At 48.5% G+C, this 7721-nt stretch overlaps 1 long non-coding RNA gene across 1 annotated transcript in view; it reads left to right on the top strand.

Annotated features, from left to right (window-relative positions):
• Positions 1-637: 637 nt before the first annotated feature.
• The window catches only part of LOC113255011 (uncharacterized), a 32642-nt gene continuing 25558 nt past the window's right edge, over positions 638-7721 (top strand). Inside the window, exons 1-2 of the long non-coding RNA XR_003316036.4 lie at positions 638-845; positions 3984-4108. This is a non-coding gene — a long non-coding RNA (uncharacterized LOC113255011). The remainder of the gene's footprint in view (positions 846-3983; positions 4109-7721) is intronic.

The raw sequence follows: 7721 nt of genomic DNA, 5'->3' as shown, positions 1-7721 counted from the left end.
ACCGACCTGAGAGAGCCCTCAGGAAGCCAGGTCTGGCCACTGGATACGGAGAACTATGTCAGAGTCTAGAGAGGGAGAGAAGTAGCAGTGAGGGGCCTAGTGAGGGGTGCTGTAAGGGAGAAGTCTGGCCAGACAAGGCCAAGTTCAGGAGAACAGGAGCCAGGACTGAATCCGCCCCAGGAAGAAAGGGGCTTAGGAGCCTCATGTCAGCATGACCTGGCTCAAATGATCTGCCTGCATCAAATGATTGCCCTGGTTCCACACTGCACTCCCACCCCTAGCAGAACAGAAGGCAGAATCCAAGCCACATTCATCCCTGGCTGGGGAGCAGCGTGTCCTGCTTCGTGGCTGTCCTCTCCAGCACTGACAATGGCCAGCCAGCAGCTTTCGATGCAGAAAGACAGGGACTAATGGTAACACCCGTACCTTTGTGTCCTCGACAACCTCAGAAACTATTCGCAATTTACTTGATAAGCCTACCTTTCCAGGGCACGCCTGTTCGCAGGTGGCCTAGGAGAGCCTACAAGAATGGCTGGGTAGTGTCCCTTGAGGCAGTGACCCTTCCTCTGTCCCTCCCAGTCCCCTGACCAGCTCTGTCAGCTGTGTTTGAAAGGGACATCCTTGGAGATTCCTCCTAGGGAGTTTTTTGGGGGTGCGGTGCTTTCTCCTGCCCACAAGGAGGAGATTGTCCATAGAGGAGGCTGGTCACATTCTGTTGGGGGTGATGAGCTCTGGATTCTTTCTTATCTAATGCAGGTGAAAGAGCCTTCTTCACTCTATAGAACTATGTGACTGACAGAGAAAGAGCATTAGGCTTGGAGCCGGGACACACCTGCTGGCATCAGGTATGAGTTAGTCACCTCACATCTTTAAGCCTCAGAGACTCAGTTCCTCCATCTATAAAATGGGCATAGCAACAATCCTCTCTCACATATTGCTAAAAATAATGACGGTGTTGTTGTTGATGATGATAGGTGATGGGCATCACTTACATGTTCCAGGCACTGTTCTATGATCCAGGCACTGCTCTGTGCACACGCCATCCATTCTTCCATTTAATCTTCAGTCCTCATTTTACAGAACAGGTTTGGTGACTTACTTGGCCAAAGCCGCACAGCTGGCCAGCAGTCGTAGAGCAAAACCAAATCCTGCAGCCTGGTCCCAGGGGTAGCTCTCTTGACCTTATGCGGTATCTTGTCCAAAATCATCTATGCAAATCTCCTGCCTCCAGAAAGGAGGAGTTCAGCACATGCTTCATAAAGGAGCAAATGAAAGATTGAATGGGTACTGTAAGTGTCAAACACATATAAGCAGATACTGTCTTTATTATGACCAGAAATCAGGCAGTTCTGACTGCTACAAATCTGAATTCTGCTCAGACACCAAAACCATTAGGTGGGAGTTGAGTGTTTGGCCCCAGCTGGCTGGCAGCATGGGTGTGTGTGTGTGTGTGTGTGTGTGTGTGTGTGTGTGGTGGGGATGGGGTAGGAGCCGAAGGCCCGGCCCAGCGCGAGTGCTGGGTGTGGGAGCCTGTTGGTGGCTCCCAAGAGCGAAGAGGGAGCGCTCAGACCTGAAACCCCTTTCTTCAGCCGGCTGGGAAGGGGAATTTTTCATTCCCACAGCCCATTGGTTCTGATTGATGAAGAGAGTAGCTTCTGCTAGGAGAAGCTGACAAAGGCAATTTACAAAGGGGCGAGAGAAGCAGGAATTGAGCCGTGTGCTGCCACGCGGATGTCGCCCGGCACAGTCCCGGGAGTCTTGGCGCCGCCTTGCAGACACGAGTCGGCGCCTGATGTAGATGTTGCGGCCACCGTTGTTCGAGTCCTCGGCGAGGACGTGGATCGATGGCAAGCCGCGCAGAGGCATCCGTCACCCCGCGAGCAGGCTGTGAGCTGTGAGGCTGAAATCCCCGGCACTGACTCCACCAACAGCCTCCCTCACAGAGCTAGTGATGGACGTGTGGACCCCCGGCACTAGAGCAGGGGATGCCCCCGGGAGGGGCCTGGGGTCAGGGCGTCCTGGGCCTTGCTCAAAGCCTAGGAGCTGCTGGTGCGTTTTCTGAGGGCAGGAAATGCTGCAGAGGCGCCGCCTCACCACTGCTGAGAGGTCTCTTGGGGGAGCACTGTGCATGCCAACAATCTCTGACCACCCTAACAACCTCTTGGACCCAATCCCTTCTGTCCTGTGCCACTGCTGTCTCCTAAGTCCAGGACCCCGTGGTCTGTGGCGTGGATGGCCACGACAGCCTCCAGACTGTTTGTCCCTTGAACATTCTTGCTCTCCTTCGATCCACCCTCAATCTCGACCCACAGCCAGAGTAGTTACTGAAGATGAGGTGTGATCACGCTGTTTCCATGGTCAGGACCCTGGAATGGCTCCACTGCTAGAAAATCCAACTCCTTTGCTATGCCTTGAGTCCCCGTGTCCAATGGCCTTTACTTACTTTAATAGCTTGTCTTTGGCCATTTGTTCCTCACTCTCTTCAAGCTGGTGTACTGAGCTTCTTCCAAGTCCTCATATCTTTGAGAAGTACAGAGGTGGCTGTGCTCTGAGGGCCGGGATGAAAGTGGGACACGCTGCAAGGAAATGGCCTCCTTGGTCTTGGTGTGGATAGAGAGATTCCTGGGCTGGGGAGCTAAGGAGCGGCATGTATCTGCCAGGGGCAAGGTTGATAGAGTTTCTGTTATGGACAAATGGCCAGATGGCACATCAGAGTGGTTTGACCTCAGGGTCCTTTGTTGGTGGCTGATTGCTCACAGTGTCGCTAGAACTCAGAGGGATGGGCGGCATTCCTTCAACTGTGTAGCTGAAGGAACTCCATCTCATAAGCAGAAGGCTGACCTGAATTTTCATGATGGAAAGTCAAGGCCCTTCCCCCGATTCCCAAGCTGGAGATGGTTCACAGCTCTGGAGGTTCCTGAGTGAAGGGGTGTGATGTAAACTTGAGGAAGGACCTGATGAGAAAGGCACGAAAATGTCCTTTAAATCACCCATTTAGTCCTTTTTAAGGGACCTGGAGACATTTCCCAGGATAATTATGCATTGGAGGAGGGAAAAACCCAGCCACTTAGTGACTCATCAGTCTTAGCTCTTACAATGCTACCAGTCAGAGTGTGAGATCAGCTGCTGGGCACAAGGTCACATTTTGGTCCATGTCTATCTCACGTGTCTGACGGGTCCGTCCTATTTCCCAGGCTCTTGAAGGTGTGGTCAGAAACAATGAAATTAGCAGCTGGCAGAGTCTCTATATTGGCTCTCTGTCCTGTGGAGCAAGGTTTATTTTCTAGGCAAGGAGAGTAGAAGTCCTTGGAATAGTCCCCATCGTGCCAAAATAGAAAACCAAAAGCACTGAATTCTGAAAGGCCAGCCATGTACACACATCGTCTCATCTAAGGTGCGTGACCACCCTGTGAGACTGGTTATCATTAGCCCCGTTTTATACAAGAGAAACCTGAAGCACATGTTCCTGGCGAAACCTCTGGTTGTCAATTCCCAGCCTTCGACAGCCTGCAGGTGTTACGTGGCTGACTGTGGCTCTGTTGTTGCTTCTCCATATTATAAATGTTCAAGGCTCCAGATCTGGGTTTTGGGAAGGGTTGGGGACTTCCGAGGAAATGCTGGCCTCCTCCGCCCTCTCTGACCCGGAGGCTGGACAAGGAATGCCAGGAGAGCCTGGCAAAATGATGGAGAAGCATTCGATATCATATTCGATCTAGCCATTCCAGCGCTCACCCTCTGTTCCAGCTCAAGTAGCCTCGGAAGTTCTAGAAATGAGGTAGCCTCCCTCCCTCCCCCGCTGTAAAAACTACTTGCATTGTGGCAATTGTGTCTCCGTCCAACCCCCAATTCACATGTTAGAGCCCTAACTGCGTAACCCTACTTGAGATAGGGCTTATAAGGAGATAGTAAAGATTAAGTGAGGTCATAGGGTAGGGCTCAGATCCAATAGAACCGGTGTCCTTATAAGCTCGCTCTCTCCATAGGCACACCGGGGAAAGGCCATGCTAGGATATGGTGGCAAGGGGGCCCTCTGCAAGCCAAAAAGAGAACTCTCACCAGAAACCAAATGGGCCAGAACCTTGATCTTACACACCTAGCCTCCAGAACTGTAAGTAACTAAATTTCTGTCATTAAGCCACCGAGTCGGTGGTGTCTGTGATAGGTTAGCACGTTCAGACACTTCCGTCAGCCCAGCCTGGAGCACGCCTCTGCCCAAGCATGCTGTTTGGCCACAGAGCCTGGCTGTTTGTCAACCCCCAACAGACGGCGTGTCAAGTACTTTACTCCTGATTAGGTTTCCAGCTAGAGTGGTGCAGAGGACTCTTTTCCTCTAACGGATATCATTATTATCACAGAAAATTATATTCTACGCTTGCCTTTCGCTCGAAGACTGATTGTGAGGACTGCGATGAATTGTGGAATCATCTTCACTAATGCATAATTAATACACGCTGATTCAATTAGTCAGAGGCCCCTGCCCCTTTTTCTTGCTAAAAAATTTACATTTATATTAGAAAAGCAGGAAATGTGAGAAAGGGAATAAAAATCCCCAGTACTCTTGAGACCCTCTCCACTTCCCTTTGTTTTATCACATGTGTCTTCTCTCAGCTCCCGGTGCTTTTCAGCTCCAGAGCGCTGCGGGGAGCAAGGAAAGGTCTGTCTGCAGAGGCTTGGCAAGAGGATACCCTCTCGTAAATCACAAATCGGCCTGTCACCCTAGACCCCCCGCTTCACGCCCAGACTCAAGCTGCCCTCACCTGGAGCGTATTCTTCTTGCTGGACATCTCTTCAGTGTGACATTTCCCCTCTAGCCCCACAGCCCTCTTCAGTTCAGTCCTGGGCTTTACAAGGCTTGCCAAGCCGTCTTTCTAGTTGCTGTTCCCTCCCTCCCACCCATTTTCTACATTGGTGCAGCAGCCATCACTCTGAAATCCCTTCAGTGGCTCCCTATAGAGGAGACGTGCCTTTTGCCTGTCAGCATCTCCCACCCCCTTCCCTGCTTCAGGGGTGGGCGCATACACAGACCTGCCCTGGGTTACCCCGTCGCCACCGACCTGGTCAAAGATGCCCTGCCAATCATAGCAGGGCTAATCCACATTTTCTCAGGGACTTCGCTGGAGCTGTGAGGAAAACAGCACCCCCTCCCCTCTGGAATCATTGATCTGCAATGATCCATCACTTGAGGACTGACAATGACCAAGAAGATCCAGAAAGTCCGAGCCAAGAGAAGGAGAGATAGAGTAATGAAGGGTGGGGTGGAAGGAAGAAGGAGAGGAAAGAGGAATGGTTTTGGTGTCACCTGCAACCCAAACTGTCCTGACGAACATCTCCTTCTACTGGAACACAGCACCCTCTCTAGGACTTGGCCCTCCCTTCTTCTCCTACCCCATCCCCTCCTCTCCATAAGGTCCCTGTCACAGAGCTCTGCTTAAAGTCTTCTGGGTGTGATGTTTGATTTCTCTGCTGCTCTTTGCCCTGTCAGGAACATGGTCTCCCCAGTCTCTGTCCGACTAACCCTCCTTCTCCTTTGTTCAGACCCAACTCCAATGTCACCCTACAGTTCCCTGCCTGTGTGTATCCTGCCACTGCCATGGATAAAACGCCCTTCCGTGCCCTAACCCTACCATGACTAGTTCTGTTAGCACAGTTACTAAACCAAAATTGCATCTAGTGGGTTGAGGGCAGGGATGCTGTGAAAGATTCCACAATGTCCAGGACAGACCCCACAACTAGGAAATATTGGACCCCAAATGTCAGTAGTGCTGAAGCTGAGAAACCCTGCTGTAGAATGAGTCTCCTGGATCCCAGGGAGGAAGAGTATTCCGTGCCATTGTGAGGTTTGTCTTTACAAGACTGTGTTCAGAGTCCTGAGGAAAAAGGGATTTAGTCTTAGAGTTCTGTGCCCAGCTGAATTATCCATCCAGTACCAGGTGGGGTGTGGGTGCTTTTTGACCTGAAAACAATCATAAAGTTTACCCCCAATACATTCTTTTGAAAAAATGATTCAAAGTAGTATTCCAAAGAAACATAAGTAAGGAGTCCAGAAGATTAATAGCATCAGAAACAAGAGACAGAGAGAGGTGAGTATGAGCCAGGGAATGTGAAAAAAGCAGAGAGTAAATAAAAATGAATCCATTAGACCTTGGTGCACATAGAATCCTCACTCAAGAGGACAATATAAATTCAGGAGTCACCCACTCATAGATGTAAATATTTAAAGTCACATAAATATTGTTTAAAGTTATGATGGAAGGTCATCACCAGGGAATGAAAGCAGAAACATAGCTCTGGGGAGTGGGGCTTGTGCCCAGGACAAGGGCAGGTCATTTGATGCCTTCTTCTCTGGGTACTTTTTTTTTTTAAACACGTGAATGTATTATTTGTGTAATAAAAACAAATTAGTTTTTAAAATATCTACTTAATAAATAAAATTCTGAGTCCCTGGGATTCTGAATATACAAAGCATCTTTATGAATCCCTATTGTTTAATATCTCGGGGAAAGAAGAAGAATTGGGTGCAACCTGCATGCCATCCACGGGGACCTATTACAGAAATTATGATATATCTACTCCATTATGTAGTTATTAAAATATTGGGCTTATTGAAAACTAATGTAGGAATATGAAAAATGTTAGGAAATAATGTCAAATAAAGATGTATATATACATTTTATAAAATTATGCCCATTTGAAAAAAGGCTGAAAGAAAATTGTCCCAGTGACAGCAGTGCCTGTGTGAGACTAATGAGCTCATGGATAATACATGATATTTTCATTTACCCATTTCGCCGTGTTCTACCTATAATGTTACTTTTATGATTAAAAAGCAGCCTTTCCTAAAAAGAGTAAGAAGGCATTGTTTTTAGATAGCCCAAAGATGTCAGGGCGCACAGCTCTCTGATTCTGATTCGGGGGAGGAGCCTGCGTCCTTCTTGAACAGGAGATTGGAAAATTACTACCTTCTAGTCACAAAAGAAAGCCACAGGGGTCCATCAACAATCAACGTCTGTGGTTATAATTTCTTTGTAGATGAGTAGAAAAATAAGAATTCGGGAGCGTGTGTGTGTGTGTGTATGTATGTGTGTGTGTCTGTGTGTGTCTGTGTGTATGTGTATATATGTGTGTGTATGTGTGTGTGTATGTGTGTGTATGTGTGTGTCTGTGTGTGTGTCTGTGTGTATGTGTGTGTGTACGTGTGTGTCTGTGTGTATGTGTGTGTACGTGTGTCTGTGTGTCTGTGTGTATGTGTATATATGTGTGTGTATGTGTGTGTGTATGTGTGTGTATGTGTGTGTCTGTGTGTATGTGTGTGTGTGTACGTGTGTGTCTGTGTGTATGTGTGTGTGTACGTGTGTCTGTGTGTCTGTGTGTATGTGTATATATGTGTGTGTATGTGTTGTGTATGTGTGTGTATGTGTGTGTCTGTGTGTATGTGTGTGTGTGTACGTGTGTGTGTCTGTGTGTCTGTGTGTGTGTGTATGTATGGGTGTGTGTATGCGCGTGTGCCCGTGTGTCCTTCTGCTCTGTGAGTCAAGGAGTCAAGAAGCAAGGTGCCAGCACTATTGCATGATTAAGAACGGCCAGTGGGTTTTCAGTAGGAAATGCAAAGCTAGCCTCTGAGGGAAGTTTCAGGAGATTTCGATCCAAATTAGTTTGAAGTTTTGGAGTCTGTTGGCAACGTCTGGGATGGATTTGAGCACAGAATAAAATTAAAGATAATT

The sequence above is a fragment of the Ursus arctos genome, unplaced genomic scaffold, assembly GCF_023065955.2.
Source record: "Ursus arctos isolate Adak ecotype North America unplaced genomic scaffold, UrsArc2.0 scaffold_5, whole genome shotgun sequence".
NCBI classification, from domain to species: domain Eukaryota; kingdom Metazoa; phylum Chordata; class Mammalia; order Carnivora; family Ursidae; genus Ursus; species Ursus arctos.
Note: the sequence above shows the minus strand (reverse complement) of the source record. Positions and strands in the feature narration are given on the sequence as shown.